General features: G+C 42.7%; 1 protein-coding gene across 1 annotated transcript in view; it reads left to right on the top strand.

The window, feature by feature from the left end:
• casz1 (castor zinc finger 1) overlaps positions 1–20,366 on the top strand; it is a 259,395-nt gene that overhangs the window by 54,676 nt on the left and 184,353 nt on the right. The window contains exon 3 of the mRNA XM_046343850.1: positions 6,786–6,889. The gene's annotated coding sequence lies outside the window, so the exon portion shown is untranslated. The remainder of the gene's footprint in view (positions 1–6,785; positions 6,890–20,366) is intronic.

The following is a 20,366-nucleotide window of genomic DNA, read 5'->3' as shown; positions in this document are numbered from 1 at the left end:
TTTACTTTTGTCAGGGAAAATAAATGGAGTAAAAAGTCTTTATTTTGGAATGTAGTGAAGTAAAAGTAAAAGTTGGCAAAAATATAAATAGTAAAGTAATGTACAGATACCCCCCCAAAATACTTAGTAGTACTTTACACCACTGCCCAAATGCCTTCACACCAGTACAATGCCTTCACACCAAATGCCTTCACACCAGTACAATGCCTTCACACCAAATGCCTTCACACCAGTACAATGCCTTCACACCAAATGCCTTCGCACCAGTACATTAGCATCCTTTATATACTGTTACACACACACTTATCACATAGTATTCCATACATAAGTTAAGGCCATGCAACCTGAGTTAGGTGCACATGTACAGTACATAAACAGATGCATGCGCTATATATTTATCTGGTGGACACTTGAAAGGGTCACATGATATTGCTGTGGCATGTCACAACATCATGTTTCGACCACACATATCAATATTCATTTTATATATCAATATTTTGCTAAGTCTTGCTAAGTGGATGGGTCTCTACAGAAGGTGTAAACGGTACAGCCAAATGGTTACTTGCATAGTAGCAATGTCAGAAATAGATAGTGTCAGTATAAATAAAATAATATATAGTATGTACAAGAACAATATCAATAATGATATTAGTGATAGATGAGGTAGTTATATGCATACAATCAGGGGCGAAGTGGCTGAGCAGCAGTATACAAAGAAAATAGTAGCAGCAACGTATGTTAGGAGAGAGCCTGTTTCTGTCCTGCCCTTGACTTTGGTACAGGGCATGTGATGTCCATAGCCTCTTCGTCACAAAACTGATCATCTCAAAAAGATATGTTTGTCTAGCTGTGTCGAGTCCAGGTGGTGCTTGTATAGGCAGACCATCTATGGGAGGATGGATGTCAGCATTGCGCAGCAGCTGAAACCTGGTCTTGACAGTCCGAACGCTCCCTGTTGACACCAGGCACCAGAGCATCAAAGCTGTAAAACAGGGAATAACAACAACAACAACAACAAATAATCAGAAGACATTACAACCCTGCACAACATCAATTCACCTCTCAAGTTTAGATAAGAAGAATAACCTCATACAATGAAAATTATTTTCACCTGAAGTGCTGGTGCTGCTTGATCTGTGGCAGTGGACTGAAGTACGGAGTCAGGTGTTGTTGCCAGCCATAGCTTTCCATCAGCACCGTACCATCCTCCAGTCCAACCAGCTGTGGGATGTTGACCCCTGTCACAGTGCTGTCCAGCACAACACCAGCAATCTCAGACAAATGATTCACTGTGGTCTTTCTGAAGCTCTGCTTGATGAGGCCGAAGCATCAGTCGGGGGCAAACTTGGTGTGGCCTGTGATCAGGAAGTGAAGGTCCAGATTGTGGTGGAGCTTGTGCATGGTCCGCCAGGCACAATACCAGAGCACAAACTTTGTCGTGTTTTAGCCACTGCAGTTATCACAATTCAGGTCCACACGTGTTTCCCCAAGCTCCGTAGTTGGTGAAGAAATGGTGCATGTAGTTGATGACTGCGCTGCTGTCTTTGCTTGCTTGGGCCAGCTCTCTTTTTGATGGGAGGCATTAGACCATTCTCCTTGTATGACTGGTGGAGGAGAGTCAGGCGTGTTCTACTGATGCTGAAAGACAAATTCCAGATACAAATATTTTAGAATTATTATACAATAGATGCAAAATGACATTCTGAGATAACATCACTACACACAGTTCATACATGTAATGTTAGCTAGCTAGCCAGCCATCTAACGTCAGCTGGCGAGCTAACAGCAAGCTTTAACTAGCAATACAAAATTATTTTCAGAGTTAGCTAACGTTAACCAAATAGGTTCAATGTTAGGTAGCAAGCCAGCCATCGAAAACCAGCTGGCTAGTTAACAGCAAGCTTTAACATGCAATGAAAACAACTTTCTTACAAAATTAGAAACGTATAATATCTGAATCTGTAGCTAGACTTTTACCCGTATACATGGATGAAAGCTTCACGGCAGACCGCAACCCCTTTTATTAATTAAAACGTCCTGTGTCGTTTCCGTTTTAGTTTGTACAGCTTTTTTGGCCTGTCGGGTTCCACTGATTTCAAAACTCAGTCAACTTCTTCTGTGACAACACTGTTGATTGCTGTTTCTTCCCAATCACTGTCACCAGAAGACTCTACAATGTCTTCTTCAATTAAAATGTGTTTTTTCCTACCTAAATCAGAGATTTCCTCATCGTCTGAGTGTCAGCATGGCATGATCGTTTTCCAGAAAGTATTCCATCACAACTTTTTCCCATGGACCTTTGTCAGTAGCGCCTGATATATTCAGGGCAGCAATGTTATTGAGAGCAGTAGCAACACATTTGCTTATCCTCTGCAGCATAGGTAACTCTGGGTCTTCCTTTCCTGTGGCGGTCCTCATGAGAGACAGTTTAATCTGTCATGTTTTGTCTTATATTGTCTTGTCATTTTGCTTTCCCTTCTGTTCGTTTTCCCCCTGCTGGTCTTATTAGGTTCGTTCCCTTTTTTCTCTCTCCCTCCCTCTCTCTCTTCTCTCTATCGTTCCGTTCCCGCTCCCAGCTGTTCCTATTCCCCTAATCAATCATCTAATCTTTTCACACCTGTTCCGTATCTTGCCCTCTGATTAGAGTCCCTATTTCTCCCCTTGTCTTCCGTTTCTGTCCTGTCGGATCCTTGTATATTGTTCACCGTGCTGTGTCTTTGTCTCGCCCTGTCGTGTCGTGTTTCCCTCAGATGCTGCGTGTGAGCAGGTGTCTGAGTCTGCTACGGTCGGTGCCTTCCCGAGGCAACCTACAGCTTATGGTCGAGTCTCCAGTCTGTCCTCGTCACTACGAGTGGAATTAGTTTTTTATGCTTTGTTTACCGCTCCGATTTGTCTAGGAGTATTGCATATTTCCTTTACTGGAATAAAGACTCTGTTTTCGCCAAGTCGCTTTTGGGTCCTCATTCACCTGCATAACATAATCAGGGCGCTTGATCGTTTTTGCGACTGCACTTGAAGAAACGTTCAAAATTCTTGACATTTTCCTTATTGACTGACCTTCATGTCTTAAAGTAATGATGGTCTGTCATTTCTCTTTGCTTATTTGAGCTGTTCTTGCCATATTATGGTATTTTACCAAATAGGACTATCTTCTGTATACCACCCCTACCATGTCACAACACAACTGATTGGCTCAAACACATTAAGAAGGAAAGAAATTCCACATATTAACTTTTAACTTGGCACATCTGTTAATTGAAATGCATTCCGGGTACTTCATGAAGCTGGTTGAGAGAATGCCAAGAGTGTGCAAAGCTGTCATCAAGGCAAAGGGTGGCAACTTTGAAGAATCTCAAATATCATTTTATTTGTTTAACACTTTTTTGGTTACTTCATGATTCCACATTTGATGTTTCATAGTTTTGATGTCTTCACTATTATTCTACAATGTAGAAAATAGTAAAAATAAAGAAAAACCTTGGAATGAGTAGGTGTGTCCAAACTTTTGACTGGTACTGTACTTTCAAGGTAAGAAACCATCTAACACTAAGTTGTAAAATACGGAACATTTCTTAAAGATACAGTATTGAAGAATATTTAAATTATTTCTCCTTTTTTAAAAGGCGCCTCAACCACAGGAGGTTGGTGGTACCTTTATTGGGGAGGACGGGCTCGTGGTAATGGCTGGAGTGGAATAACCCCTTAGTGGAATGTGCCACTACACAAATTAGGTATTTTTAGGAGAACAATACCCCTTAGTTTTCTGATTCAGAAGTGGGTGGTTTCCACAACCTGTAGCTTTTCAATTCTCATTTCGCCATTGAACAAATGTTCATTAAACACTGAACGTTTTTTGTCCTTTTAAATATCATTGTGTCTTAACCGAAAACAATGACAAGATACTGGAGAATTTACTTAATTATTTAAATATGTATTCTTTAGTGCATTTTAGATTTTATTCAGACAGATTAGAAACATCAAATCAAATTTATTTATATAGCCCTTCGTACATCAGCTGATATCTCAAAGTGCTGTACAGAAACCCAGCCTAAAACCCCAAACAGCAAGCAATGCAGGTGTAGAAGCACGGAAACATGACCCGCCAAGCCGCACTTCTTAACACCCGCTTGCTTAATCCGGAAGCCAGCTACACCAATGTGTCGGAGGAAAGACTGTTCAACGGACGACCGAGGTCAGCCTGCAGACACCCGGCCTACCACAAGGAGTTGCTAGAGTGTGATGAGCCAAGTAAAGCCCTCCTGGCTAAACCCTCCAATAACATGGACAACGCTGGGCCAATTGTGCGCCGCCCAATGGGACTCCCAGTCACGGCATGTTGTGACCCAGCCTGGGATCGAACCCCAGTATCGAGCCTGGGATCGAAAGCCCCTTCAAGTGCAGGTCAAGCAAATACTAGAGAAAGCAGACTGTATTGCAATCATCTCTGATGGGTGGTTGAATGTTCGTGGGCAAGGAATAATTAACTACATCATCTCCACCCCTAAAAAGTATTCTACAAGAGCACAAACACAAGGGACAACACACACACACCGGGCTCTACATTGCAGATGAGCTGAAGGCAGTCATCAATGACCTTGGACCACAGAAGGTATTTGCACTGGTGACAGACAATACTGCGAACTTGAAGGCTGCTTGGTCTATACTGGAGGAGTCCTACCCTCACATCACACCCATTGGCTGTGCTGCTCATGCATTGAATCTGCTCCTCAAGGACATCATGCCACTGAAAACAATGGTTATACTCTACAAGAGAGCCAAGGAAATGGTTAGGTATGTGAAGGGTCATCAAGTTATAGCATCAATCTACCTCACTAAGCAAAGTGAGAAGAATATGAGCACCACATTGAAGCTGCCCAGCAACACCCGTTGGGGTGGTGTTGTCATCATGTTTGACAGTCTCCTGGAGGGGAAGGAGTCTCTTCAAGAAATGGCCATATCACAGTCTGCCGATATGGACAGCCCCATCAAGAGGATCTTCCTGGATGATGTATTTTTGGAGAGAGTGGTAAGCAGCCTGAAACTCCTGAAACCCCTGAAACCTACAGCAGTAGCCATTGCACAGATTGAGGGAGACAAATCCATCCTGTCTGATGTTCAAACTCTGCTTGCAGATGTAAGAGAAGAAATCCGTACTGCCCAGCCCACTTCACTGTTGCTCCAAGCAGAGGAAACTGCAGTTCTGAAATACATCAAAAAGGGGGAAGACTTCTGCCTGAAGCCCGTACACGCCGCAGCGCACATGTTGGACCCCAAGTATGCTGGCAAGAGCATCCTGTCTGGTGCAGAGATCAACAAGGCATATGGTGTCATCACTACCGTGTTTCACCACCTTGGCCTGGATGAGGGGAAGGTTCTTGACAGTCTGGCGAAGTACACTTCCAAGCAAGGGCTTTGGGATGGAGATGCAGTATTGCAGTCGTGCCAACATATCTCATCAGCCACCTGGTGGAAGGGACTTTGTGAATCTGAAGTCCTTTCCCTTGTTGACTACGTCATCCTCCAAATCCCACCAACATCATCCACCTCAGAGCTCGACTGGTCCTTGTTTGGGAACACACACACCAAAGCATGCAACAGGCTGACCAATACAAGGTTTGAAAAATTGGTAACTATCCAGGCAAATTTGAGGCTTTTTGAGCCGGACAACAAGCCATCCTCAACAAGGTTGGAAAGTGACAGTGAAGATGAGGCCTCAGACTCTGATGTTCAAGAGGTGGACATTGAGGAGGTCCAGGGAGAAGACATGGAAGCCTGAGAGGAAGACAACCAAAGCTTTAGTTTTTAGACTATCATTTTACAAATGTATGTTGAAAATGTTTTTGGGAGATGCGATGGATCATTGGAGATCATTCAGTATTGCTTTTCTTTTGTTGGTCAGTGAAATCATCCCATGTGAAGAGTCCACTCATTGAAATCAAGTTCAATTGGTAACTCAATTTTTGTGTTTTTTTGTGTGAAGGATTTAATCCTGTGCAATTATTTCTACTTATGATAAGGTAAAAGGTTTATGTTTCTGTCTCCATTTGATATGGTAAATATATCCAATGCAAAAACATCTACATTTAAACGGTATTAATATACATTTTCAGATATTTCCATTAATTCCCATATATTCCCGTTAATTCCCACAGAAAGTTTCCAAATTCCCCAAAATGTGCAATCCTAGTTGCAACCCCCTTTTTGCCCTCAGATCAGCCTCAATTCGTCGGGGCATGGACTCCACAAGGTGTCGAAAGAGTTCCACATGGATGCTGACCCATGTTGACTCCAATGCTTCCCACAGTTGCCAAGTTGGCTCGATGTTCTTTGGGTGATGGACCAGTCTTGATACACACAGGAATATGTTAAACATGAAAAATCCAGCACCATTGCAGTTGTTGACACAAACCGGTGTACCTGGCACATATTACTATACTTGGTTGAAAGGCATAAATGTTTTGCTTATTAACCCTCTGAGAGTCACACATACACAATCCGTGTCTCAGTTGTCTCAAGGCTTAAAAATACTTTTTTTAACCTGTCTCCTCCCCTTCATCATCACTGAGAAGTGGATTCAACAAGTGACATCAATAAGGGATTATAGCTTTCACCAGGATTCACCTGGTCAGTCTAAGCCATGGAAAGAGCAGGTGTCCTTAATGTTTTGTACACTCAGTGTATGTGCATATTGGGCACCTCTGGTATACGAAATGAATTGTACCGTAATGTGTAAAGAAGTCGCAAATAACTCAGTTGATATACAACTCTCTCTTGTATCCCTTTAGGATCCAGCTGCCAAATGATTGCCCATCAAGCAGCCATGAGCTGAGTCCAGACTGTAGCTCAACGGTAGGCTGGAGTGCAGACAGAGGTGCTGCACAACTGACATGTGAGTCTTATTTCTCCTCTACAGTAATTCAGCATTTTTGCATGCTACACTGCCTTCAGAAAGGTTTCACACCTCTGGTTTTGTTGTGTTACTGCCTGAATTTAAAATGGATTAAATGTAGATGTTTTATCACTGGTCTACACACAATACACCCTTAATGTCAAAGTGGAATTATGTTTTCAGAAATCTTTACAAATTAATAACAAATTAAAAGCTGAAATGTCTTGAGTCAATAAGTATTCAACCCCTTTGTTATGGCAAGCCTAAATAAGTTCAGGAGTAAAAATGTGTTTAACAAGTCACATAATATGTTGCATGGACTCTCTCTGTGTGCAATAATATCTGCATTGTGTCCCACCACCCGCCAACCCCTCTTTTTACGCTACTGCTACTCTGTTCATCATATATGCATAGTCACTTTAACCATACCCACATGTACATACTACCTCAATAAGCCTGACTAACCGGTGTCTGTATATAGCCTTGCTACTCTTCTTTTCAAAAGTCTTTTTACTGTTGTTTTATTTCTTTACTTACCTACACACACACATACTTTTTCTTCTCCGCACTATTGGTTAGAGCCTGTAAGTAAGCATTTCACTGTAAGGCCTACTACACCTGTTGTATTCGGCGCACGTGACAAATAAACTTTGATTTGATAATAGTGTTTAACATGATTTTTTATGACTACCTCATCTCTGTACTCCACACACAATTATCTGTAAGGTCCCTCAGTCCTGTGCCTCGCAAAGAAGGGCGCTTATTGGTAGATGGGTAGAAATAAAAAAGCAGACATTCAATATACCTTTGGCCATGGTGAATTTATTAATTACACTTTGGATAGTGTATCATTACACCCAGTCACTACAAAAATACAGTTCCTAAGTCAGTTGCCGGAGAGAAAGGACACCGCTCAGGGATTTTACCATGAGGCCAATGGTTACTTCAAGTTTAATGGCTGTGATTGGAGTTTAATGGCTGTGATTGGAGAAAACTGAGGATGGATCAACAACATTGTATTTACTCCACAATACTAACGTAATTGACAGAGTGAAAATAAGTAAGCCTGTATAGAATACAAAGCAAAACATTTGGCAAATCAATGACATTTTTGTCCTGGATACAAAGTTGTATGTTTGGGGCAAATCCAATACAACCAATTACTGAGTACCACTCTCCATATTTTCAAGCATAGTGGTGGCTGCATCATGTTATGGGTATGCTTGTAATAAAAAATAAACATAATGGCGCTAAGCACAGGCAAACCCTAGAAGATAACCTGGTTCAGTCTGCTTTTCACCAGACACTGGGAGATGAATTCACCTTTCAGCAGGACAATGACCTAAAACATAAGACCAAATCTACACTGGAGTTGCTTACCCAGAGATACTCACAGCTGTAATCGCTGCCAAAGGTGATTCTAAACATGTATTGACTCAGGGGGTTGAATACTTATCTAACCAATATATATTATTGTTTTATTTTACACATGTTAGAATTTTTCATCCACTTTGATATTACAGAGGATTTTGTGGATCATAACAAAAATCTATTTGAATCCCACTTTGTAACATACTTTCTGAAGGCACTGTATATGGGATTGACATTGAATGTTATCTACAGTGCTGCTCTCAAGAGAGTCTTGCCCTCACTGGTGTCAAGGTAAGTCAACACTGCATCTTAGATTTAGCAACCATACTATAGTCATTTGAATCCACTTCAATATAGCATACAGTGTTACACATCTTTAAAGAGTATAATTTTAGGTAAGTAACATGTATTAAGTGCCACGCACAATTGGAGTATCATTAAAGTGTCTGAATTGACCTGGCTATGTCTACTTAAACATGGGCCTGCTTTGTGATATTGCAAGCTATGGAGACTAATCATTGAGTAAGATACTTAGATGAATAATCCACTCAAAAACGATATTTTGGTATTTTTTTCATTAGTCCACTGTGATACAGTTCCAAAGATGTTTTGCATATCAGCAATCAAGTTTTCAAGATATAGGACTTTCAATCAACAAATTGTAATTTGTCACTTATCACGATGGTGCGTTTTGGCAAGTTACAATTTGCTTTTTGAAGTCCTATATCTTGAAAACTTGATTGCTGACATGCAAAACATTTTGGAAATGTATCAACAATGAACAAATGAAAAAATACCAAAATATAGATTTTGAGTGGATTATTCATCTAAGTGGGTTGGGAAATGCAACATTTCAATGAATAGACAATTATTCATATGAATAAAAAAAATGTTATGAGTGATTTGGATCAAGTATGTTTTTATTGCCTCTTTTTTTATGCAACACATAAAAGCTCTTGTATAGTACAATATCGGTGTCTGTGCTCGGTGTTGAAGTTGCACCTCTGCTTCTTGAAACAACTTAATTGTCTCAAACATGTACGCAAGCAGCACACACGAGTCATGATACCCCAAGGCCTAGATTAATTAAGCTATGAAAGCCCATGAGCAGGGAACATTCAGCAGGTGCCTGTTTGCCTTGGTATGGGACTTGGTTTTGGCAGTGGTGCAGTGGCTCATTATAAATCCATAATTAAGTTACAATTTTATTTGCTTTTTTAACATATAGTCATCAGGGATTGACATGGTTTAAACTCAGATTTTGTTAAGTGCACTCTTGGCTATATTGCTACGTTATGCCCTATTCTACTTCAATCATTTGACTCTTTATTGGCTTCGTGAATGAGAAGTCATGAAGCATAATATGGTCGTGCCTTTGTTGGTTTTGAACCTTTTCCTATAGGTGTTAAGATTCAAATTTGCCATAGAGTCATTTCTGATGAAGCTTACATTCTCCTGATTCACTCTTAATCCTAAACAAGCTGATTTGCCCTCCCCCTCTTCACCTCAGCACAAAACAAACACAGTGGCACCCTACTAGGTGCAGGGATGGTCTCCTGAACCCCTACTGTTCAACTCATCCTGTTTTGTGGTCTGTTAGCTGTACTAAGTGAATAGGGAAAGGCAGGTCTCTGTGGGTAACGTCTGTCTTTCGAGTCACCTGCCAGGAGAGAGGGAGGGTGAGAAGCCCAGCGGGGGTGGGGCCTCTAGGTGGGATGAGCTGGGCTGTGGGAGAGAATCCCCTGCACACTGGGTGGTCAGCCCCAAATGAGAGGCTCCACCAAACGGGTAACGTATGCCAAGAGCTTGTTCAGGCTAACCATGCAGCCTGTGGAGGGGGGATTGGGCAGGAAATTGAGGTTAATAAGCGTGCTGTATATTAAGCAGTGGTGGGGCGTCCCCAGCCTCTGAGTGCTCAGGTCCAGCACCTCTCTTAGAGACGTTGCCAGCGAACTACAGTTACGTACACCACAGAATACTTCAGCAGTTATGCAGTGACATTATTTATTATGTAGCACAGCATGCATGCTCAAAAGAGGATTTGTTAGAAAAATGCATAAAGATAAACATTAGAGAACTACCTATAATCGGTCATGCCGATATTTATGGCTGGTATTAGCCTTTCTTAGTCCACCGGCTATCAGCCCTTGAGTATCGGCGCAGACGATTTTCCTTTCATAGCGCGAGTGCACATGCCTCTCATGTAAAACCCTGCAAGCCGGTGCCACTCATTGCTAGTTAGCCTGTCGTCGAGGATCCTCTGGGCTGCTTGCTAGCTACCCACTTATGCTGTATATACATTTAGCACACTTTAATAATGCCACACGAAATGGTGGAACTTTGTAAGTGATAATTATTTTACTGTTAGGCAAAACAATGTCCAAACTGGGGTCCAGCACTTTACAAAGCAATGAAGGTTCAATGCCCTAGAACTTTGTCATAGTAATGCCAAATATGCTAATTTCAAAGCTGATTGTCACAAAACATTTTGTTAATTCACTGAGTTAGCTAAATGACTTCTCTTTCCCTTGCTGAGACGATCTGCTGCCCGAGCCGAACTGCCTGGCTACATGAGACACAATCGGCCTTGTAGTATTTGATTTTTGTAGACATCTGCCAGAAGTAAATTCATCCACAAACACTAATATAATATCTTTCATATGACCACGTTTTCATGTATTTTATGATATAATTGTCAAGCCCATTCAAATGACCAGGGACATAAACACGGAAGTACAGTATGACTTAGGAACGCGTCACTTGCACACGGTATAGGCTACTTCAATGAAAATGTTGTAGATCAGTAGACCTAACATGGTCCCAAATGAAAGGGAAACTGATTGTTTGTCGTCTGTAGCCCCATAGATGATTGAAATCAGCTCAAAAACAGAATGTATGCACACAGTCCTATTGAATATGAATTCACCTGTATTGTGAATAGGTCTTTTTTTCTTTTTTTGCATGCCTTATTATCTTTTCTGACAATATGAAACAGAACTAGTAATCATTTTGTTGTTGTCGCTTTATTCATTTAAAAAACATATATGCAGTTAAAAGTTTGGACACACCTACTCATTTCAGAGGTTTTCTTTATTTTTTATTTTCTTTATTTTTTACTATTTTCTAAATTGTAGAATAATAGTGACGACATCAAATATGACGATCATCGGCATCATGTAGTAACCAAAAGAAGTGTTTAACAAACAAATCAAAATAGATTTTAGATTCTTCAAAGTAGCCACCCTTTGCCTTGATGACAGCTTTGCACGGTCTAGGCTACTACATACTACAATATTTTTGGTTACTACATGATTCCATAGGTGTTATTTCATAGTTTTGATGTCTTCACTATTATTCTAAAATGTACAAAAGAGTAAAAATGAAAAAACATCCTTGAATGAGAAGGTGTGTCCAAACTTTTGACTGGTACTGTATATCCATATTGTAACAAATACACAGGGAGAAAAAGGTGTAGATTCACACGTAGAGTGTGGCAGGTGTTTATTTCGCCTTCGCAGAAGGCAGGAATCATGGTCGCAGGCAATGGTCATACACAGGTAGGCAAACAGGCAGGTGAATCAAAACTAGGACTGAAGGCTATAACTGGTTCTCACAAACGAGCTAGGAAAAGGCTTAGTAGAGTCAAAACGAACAATACCTCACAAAGGCATAAGCAGAATTAACTAAATAAGTAGCTGATGAGACCAGGTGAGTAACTAACATATCTTAATATCTGTTATTTGTATTAATTGCCATTATTATTTTTATTTTAGTGAGGTACTTACTCGCCATCTACCTGCAATGTATGAAAAGCAATGATCCCAACACCGAGCCTTGTGAAAAACCACATTAACTTAGAGGCTTATTTTTCCTATTTCACATTGCTTGCAAATGAGTAAGATTAATCCTCAGAGACAGATTGGCCAGGAAGACCAAGGAAATCTGTTAAGGTGAACGGAGTGGTCAGCAATCTCAACAGTAGGTGTTCATTGTATATTACAACGCGCTCTCTAGTTTGTGTAGTGCATAACAAGCCATACCATTGAAACTCACGGCTTTCTCTTATTCTTTCCCCCACTGTGCTTGGCCCTAGGGAGAGGCGCGTTCAACGTGTTGTAATAAGGGTAGCTGATATAATGAAGGTCATTGTAATCAGAGCTAATGTGCCAAGGAGTCAAGACACTGTAGCTTTATTTGCCAGCTAGGCCCAGCATTTTGTGCCCATGGGGATCAGGCTGATAGTGTTATCTTTGCTAACCTGACTCTAATACAGGCCTTGCTCCGCTGTTTGTGTCAGCATCGCAGCTGAACTTTTCCCAGTGATACGTTCTGTGTGAGGATGGGGCAAGGATTGGGCTCCACTCAGCTCCATTCTGGTTAAATCCCATCCCTAGGTGTTTGGCTACTCTTAATTCAGATATTTAGAGAGCCTACTTCTCTCTCTCTCTCGCTCTGATTCCTTGGGAGGACAGCAGGGCCTTACATAGTCTTCCGTTGGATGTATTTGACATAAAAACAACAACATTGCATTGACGTCTGGTCTTGAAGACTTACATTCAAGCGATGACCTCTAAATCTAATCCTCTCCTTCACGATATGCAAATGACTCCAGTTCAAACTCGATTTGTTTTTGGTAGTCTGGGACACTGAGTGGTTTGTTTTCAACTTTTACTCTGCAGTGTAAATATGTGAATAAGAATGCCTTCTTAAACCTAGACACTCTTCATATATATATATATATATATATATATATATATATATATATATATATATATATATATATATATATATATATATATATAGCATATTTTGCTTCAGCCTTCATTTTATTTTCTAATATTTTTTTTTAGCTTGTTTGAAATGACAGAAATAATGAGAAGTACTGTATGCAGAGCCATGGGATTTAGCGAAACTTGAACTTTGTCTTAATGTGATATCTGAATGCGCCCACAGTGGGCCTCTGGGAATGATTGATGGTAGTTGTATTCGTATTCAAATATAGGCATTTATGTGGTTGTGATGAGAGTACAGTACTATATTTCTACCATTTCCATGATTGCAGAGGAGAATGTAGCTTCTGGCAGGGATAGCCTATTCCTTTCCTAATGTCCCATCTTTTAATCATTTATTTTCCAAAAGTAGTTTTAAAAATTGACTTTAACAGCAATGACATTTATTTGATATGTAAATTAACTTGCAATAGATTGCTTATTTGTCAAGCAGTATTTGATAAGTTCAAGGAAATAAATATAGAAGGAATAGTAAATGTAATAGTGACTTAGGCCCCTTTTACCAAATGTACGTTTCTAAAGGAAGCTACAGATCATTGTAGATTTTCTTGTTTTCACCATTTAGAGTTACACATCACATTTATCAAGAGTTTCCAAACTCCAATGTTTGACTCAGTATTCTTTTATCCACCCCAAAGTCTGTAAAATGTGAAACAAAACTCATACCAGTGGGCTACCCCCAATGGAAACTGAAGGTTGGCTCACAGCTCTTTCACTTTTCATAATTGCCTTTTTAACTTAACAGTGCATGCCGCCTTCTGTGACAAACATCAAAGGCCCTTCCTTATTCATTCGAGCACCTCCAGAAAAAAGAGCTGCCCATATCTAACCCCCGTGCTACTCCCCTGGCCCTATCATTCAAACTCCCACCCCGGCTCTTTGTGGCTTCCAGAGGACCACAGTGAAATGATCTCTTTTGTTGCGCATCATTAGTTCCATCTGTTGTGCGAGCAGGCCTGTCTGTTCCGGAGCACGGCAACGTGATGGTCGCCAGGGGCGATCGGAGAAGCCACTGTCCCAGCGGCTCGTGGCACGACCTCCGCTACCGCGGCTGCCTCCTCCACTGCCCCCCACCGCCTCCCCTCTCTCCTCCATGACACTTTTACTCTCTGTCCTCTGTGTTTACTTATTTATTTATGCATCTGGGGAAGAACGTAATCACATACACTTTGTATTTCTCGATTGTGCATTGTATTGTTGGACGATGACTGTAAAGGACAGAAGTTAGCAAGGAAAGTGTTTTTGTTTCTCATGCTGTTATTTAAAAGTGTAATATACAGTATACTGTAATGACAAATATTCTTACTGGAGACACCAGATAAACAGATATACAGTGGTTGCTCCACTAAAAGTTTTGCAATTATGCTGCAGGACTTAGAGGTAATTTGTGGTTTAGTACGGTACCCTGCGTCACCACTTAATTGCTCCAGACCAGCGCAAGGGGGAGTAAGAGCATGGATTATGCTTTGGGGTCCTACTGTGTCTCTAACTGACAATGAATGAGTGACATAAATCCAAGTAGAAACTAATAATTGAGCACGATTTCAGTATTACTTACTAAAACTGTTGTTAAACAAAGGTTTTTATTATTTTATTTTGTTAGGATTATTTTGCTCTTACTGTAGTAGTGTAGCCCACTACTGACCGGTCACATTGTACAGTTCCTGAGAGGTACAACGGTCTAAGACACTGTATAGTAGTACAAGCTGTGTTGCTACAGATGCTGGTTCAATACCCGTACCGGCCTCGACTGGGAGACCCATGAGATGACTGTAGGTTTTTGGTTTCTCTCCCTCTAAAAACAGAAATACATATAACAAATTGCCATTATTTACAAATTAGTAACAATATCTCACCCCATGTTCAAGAATGGCCTTTTTCTCGCTCATTTTACATTATTTGAAAATGAAATAATCTCCAAAATATTGTTATTTTTTAAACAAATCGATTATTATTATTATTATTAATTTAGAATTATATAAAAGCCCCTTGGATATTTTAGCACAGATGTATTATTAACCCTGTTATTAGCTGAACAATATATATTGGTCATATTGGTCATGGCTCCCGAGTGGCGCACAATGGGACTGCCTTGCGGTTCTCCAGCTGTATCCACTGAAAGCGCGCAAGGTTCAAGGCACGAGGGCAGGGGGCACGGGATGGGCCGCAGAGCCACGCAAAAGATGGGGTGGACCCCCACCCTGCCACATTGGATAGCACAGAGAAATACTTTAAGGGGCATTCCACGAATAATGGCGCTGATTAGGGAAATGTTCCCGCTGTTCTTAGTGCCAGTCTGCACGTTCAAACTAAAACAATGTAACCAATAATGGCATCGTTATGCTTTCATTAATAAAATAATGATAAAAATACTATTTACTAAAATACTATTTTAAAATAAAATAATTAGAATAGCCCATTATGGGCTATATGCAGGACAATATACCTTTACCAACACCTTTCAGTATTCTGATACTTTTCTTTTTTCTTCTTTTTTTTATTCGAGAGCCCTCCCACAGTCCCCCCCAAGAATAAAAATACAAATAAAAAATACAATTAATTCCATTCCCCCCACTGCACAAACAACCAAGAGAATGAACTAAAGAGAAAAAAGAAAAAAGGCAGAAGAAAACAGCAAACAACAACGCAAAAATAAATAAAAAATACTTTTTTTACCTCTCTGGGGTAGGTGGGACGCTTGGGTCCCACATGGCCAATAGCCAGGGAAAATGCAGAGTGCCAAATTCAAATACATTTCTATAAACATCTAACTTTCACTAAATTACACATGCAAGATAGCAAATTAAAGCTACACTCATTGTGAATCCAGCCAACATGTCAGATTTCAAAAAGGCTTTTCCGCGAAAGCATAAGATGCTATTATCTGATGATAGCACAACAGTGTCATGTTTTGTCTTATATCATCTTGTCATTTTGCTTTTCCTTCTGTTCGTTTCCCCCTGCTGGTCTTATTAGGTTCGTTCCCTTTTTCTATCCCTCTCTCTCCCCCTCCCTCTCTCTCCTCTCTCTATCGTTCCGTTCCTGCTCCCAGCTGTTCCTATTCCCCTAATCATCATTTAGTCTTCCCACACCTGTTCCCGATCCTTTCCCCTGATTAGAGTCCCTATTTATTCCTTTGTGTTCCGTTCCTGTCCCGTCGGTTCCTTGTTTTGTATTCACCATGCTGTGATTGCCCTGTCCTGTCGTGTTTTTTTGCCTTCATCAGATGCTGCGTGTGAGCAGGTGTCTCTGTCTACTACGGCCTGCGCCTACCCGAAGCGACCTGCAGTCTGTGGCCGCTTCTCTTGTTATTCCCCTCTACAGACTAGAGGATTTCTGTTACTCCCTGTTTGGATTTGAATAAACTCTGTTTCTGTTAAGTCGCTTTTGGGTCCTCTATCACCTGCATGACAGAAGGAACCGACCAAGTAATGGACCCAGCGACTTCAGACGCTCGTTACACTGCCGTCGAGATCCAAGGAGCCATGCTCGGCAGACACGAGCAGGAATTGTCTGCTGCTCGCCATGCCGTGGAGAACCTGGCCGCTCAGGTTTCCGACCTCTCTGGACAGTTCCAGAGTCTACGTCTCGTGCCACCTGTTACTTCCTGGCCTGCCGAGCCTCCAGAACCTAGGGTTAATAACCCACCTTGCTACTCCGGGCAGCCCACTGAGTGCCGCTCCTTTCTCACGCAGTGTGAGATTGTGTTCTCTCTCAACCCAACACATACTCTAGAGAGAGAGCTCGGGTTGCTTACGTCATTTCACTCCTTACTGGCCGGGCTCGAGAATGGGGCACAGCTATCTGGGAGGCAAGGGCTGATTGCTCTAACAAGTTCCAGAACTTTAAAGAGGAGATGATTCGGGTTTTTGACCGTTCAGTTTTTGGTAGGGAGGCTTCTAGGGCCCTGGCTTCCTTATGCCAAGGTGAACGGTCCATAACGGATTATTCTATTGAGTTTCGCACTCTTGCCGCCTCTAGTGAGTGGAACGAGCCGGCGCTGCTCGCTCGTTTTCTGGAGGGACTCCACGCAGTGGTTAAGGATGAGATTCTCTCCCGGGAGGTTCCTTCAGATGTGGACTCTTTGATTGCTCTCGCCATCCGCATAGAACGACGGGTAGATCTTCGTCACCGGGCTCGTGGAAGAGAGCTCGCATCAACGGTGTTTCCCTGCTCCGCATCGCAACCATCTCCCTCCTCTGGCTTTGAGACTGAGCCCATGCAGCTGGGAGGGATTCGCATCTCGACTAAGGAGAGGGAACGGAGGATCACCAACCGCCTGTGCCTCTATTGCGGAGTTGCTGGACATTTTGTTAATTCATGTCCAGTAAGAGGCCAGAGCCCATCAGTAAGCGGAGGGCTACTGGTGAGCGCTACTACTCTGGTCTCTTCATCTAGATCTTGTACTACTATGTCGGTCCATCTACGCTGGACCGGTTCGGGTGCTACATGCAGTGCCTTGATTGACTCTGGGGCTGAGGGTTGTTTCATGGACGAAGCATGGGTTCGGAAACATAACATTCCTTTCAGACCGTTAGACAAGCCTACGCCCATGTTTGCCTTAGATGGTAGTCATCTTCCCAGTATCAGATTTGAGACACTACCTTTAACCCTCACAGTATCTGGTAACCACAGTGAGACTATTTCTTTTTTGATTTTCCGTTCACCGTTTACACCTGTTGTTTTGGGTCATCCCTGGCTAGTATGTCATAATCCTTCTATTAATTGGTCTAGTAATTCTATCCTATCCTGGAACGTTTCTTGTCATGTGAAGTGTTTAATGTCTGCCATCCCTCCCGTTTCTTCTGTCCCTACTTCCCAGGAGGAACCTGGCGATTTGACAGGAGTGCCGGAGGAATATCATGATCTGCGCACGGTCTTCAGTCGGTCCCGAGCCAACTCCCTTCCTCCTCACCGGTCGTATGATTGTAGTATTGATCTCCTTCCGGGGACCACTCCTCCTCGAGGTAGACTATACTCTCTGTCGGCTCCCGAACGTAAGGCTCTCGAGGATTATTTGTCTGTGTCTCTTGACGCCGGTACCATAGTGCCTTCTTCTTCTCCGGCCGGGGCGGGGTTCTTTTTTGTTAAGAAGAAGGACGGTACTCTGCGCCCTGCGTGGATTATCGAGGCTGAATGACATAACGGTTAAGAATCGTTATCCGCTTCCCCTTATGTCATCAGCCTTCGAGATTCTGCAGGGAGCCAGGTGCTTTACTAAGTTGGACCTTCGTAACGCTTACCATCTCGTGCGCATCAGAGAGGGGGACGAGTGGAAAACGGCGTTTAACACTCCGTTAGGGCATTTTGAGTACCGGGTTCTGCCGTTCGGTCTCGCCAATGCGCCAGCTGTTTTTCAGGCATTAGTTAATGATGTTCTGAGAGACATGCTGAACATTTTTGTTTTTGTCTATCTTGACGATATCCTGATTTTTTCTCCGTCACTCGAGATTCATGTTCAGCACGTTCGACGTGTTCTACAGCGCCTTTTAGAGAATTGTCTCTACGTAAAGGCTGAGAAGTGCTCTTTTCATGTCTCCTCCGTTACTTTTCTCGGTTCCGTTATTTCCGCTGAAGGCATTCAGATGGATTCCGCTAAGGTCCAAGCTGTCAGTGATTGGCCCGTTCCAAGGTCACGTGTCGAGTTGCAGCGCTTTTTAGGTTTCGCTAATTTCTATCGGCGTTTCATTCGTAATTTCGGTCAAGTTGCTGCCCCTCTCACAGCTCTTACTTCTGTCAAGACGTGTTTTAAGTGGTCCGGTTCCGCCCAGGGAGCTTTTGATCTTCTAAAAGAACGTTTTACGTCCGCTCCTATCCTCGTTACTCCTGACGTCACTAGACAATTCATTGTCGAGGTTGACGCTTCAGAGGTAGGCGTGGGAGCCATTCTATCCCAGCGCTTCCAGTCTGACGATAAGGTTCATCCTTGCGCTTATTTTTCTCATCGCCTGTCGCCATCTGAGCGCAACTATGATGTGGGTAACCGTGAACTGCTCGCCATCCGCTTAGCCCTAGGCGAATGGCGACAGTGGTTGGAGGGGGCGACCGTTCCTTTGTCGTTTGGACAGACCATAAGAACCTTGAGTACATCCGTTCTGCCAAACGACTTAATGCCCGTCAAGCTCGTTGGGCGTTGTTTTTCGCTCGTTTCGAGTTTGTGATTTCTTACCGTCCGGGTAGCAAGAACACCAAGCCTGATGCCTTATCCCGTCTGTTTAGTTCTTCTGTGGCTTCTACTGATCTCGAGGGATTCTTCCTTATGGGCGTGTTGTCGGGTTGACAGTCTGGGGAATTGAAAGACAGGTTAAGCAAGCACTCACGCACACTGCGTCGCCGCGCGCTTGTCCTAGTAACCTCCTTTTCGTTCCTGTTTCCACTCGTCTGGCTGTTCTTCAGTGGGCTCACTCTGCCAAGTTAGCTGGTCATCCCGGTGTTCGAGGCACTCTTGCGTCTATTCGCCAGCGCTTTTGGTGGCCGACTCAGGAGCGTGACACGCGCCGTTTCGTGGCTGCGTGTTCAGACTGCGCGCAGAAGAAGTCTGGTAATTTTTTTCTGCTTCTGCTCCTGGTCTTGCTGGGTCTCAGTCTGTTCCCTGCCATCGCATCTCTCCTGTTCTTGTTCCTGCCCTTGCTGTGTCTCAGTCTGTCCCTAGTTCTCATTTTTTTTTTAGAGTAGTACCCTAGTTTCCCTTTTTATCGTTTTTCGTTACGGTCCTGAGGAGAGGAGTTGGGTTCTTTCTCGGGACGTGCTGGACCGTTTGATCTATGATTTCCTCCGTTGCCGCCAGTGTTCCTCCTCGAGAACGCCAGGAGGCGCTCGGTGAGTGGGGGTACTGTCATGTTTTGTCTTATATCATCTTGTCATTTTGCTTTTCCTTCTGTTCGTTTCCCCTGCTGGTCTTATTAGGTTCGTTCCCTTTTTCTATCCCTCTCTCTCCCCCTCCCTCTCTCTCCTCTCTCTATCGTTCCGTTCCTGCTCCCAGCTGTTCCTATTCCCCTAATCATCATTTAGTCTTCCCACACCTGTTCCCGATCCTTTCCCCTGATTAGAGTCCCTATTTATTCCTTTGTGTTCCGTTCCTGTCCCGTCGGTTCCTTGTTTTGTATTCACCATGCTGTGATTGTGTTTCGCCCTGTCCTGTCGTGTTTTTGCCTTCATCAGATGCTGCGTGTGAGCAGGTGTCTCTGTCTACTACGGCCTGCGCCTACCCGAAGCGACCTGCAGTCTGTGGCCGCTTCTCTTGTTATTCCCCTCTACAGACTAGAGGATTTCTGTTACTCCCTGTTTGGATTTGAATAAACTCTGTTTCTGTTAAG

Source organism: Oncorhynchus gorbuscha, linkage group LG03 (assembly GCF_021184085.1).
Source record: "Oncorhynchus gorbuscha isolate QuinsamMale2020 ecotype Even-year linkage group LG03, OgorEven_v1.0, whole genome shotgun sequence".
Classification (NCBI taxonomy): Eukaryota; Metazoa; Chordata; class Actinopteri; order Salmoniformes; family Salmonidae; genus Oncorhynchus; species Oncorhynchus gorbuscha.
The sequence above is the reverse complement of the archived record's forward strand: the minus strand, read 5'-3'. Positions and strand labels throughout refer to the sequence as shown.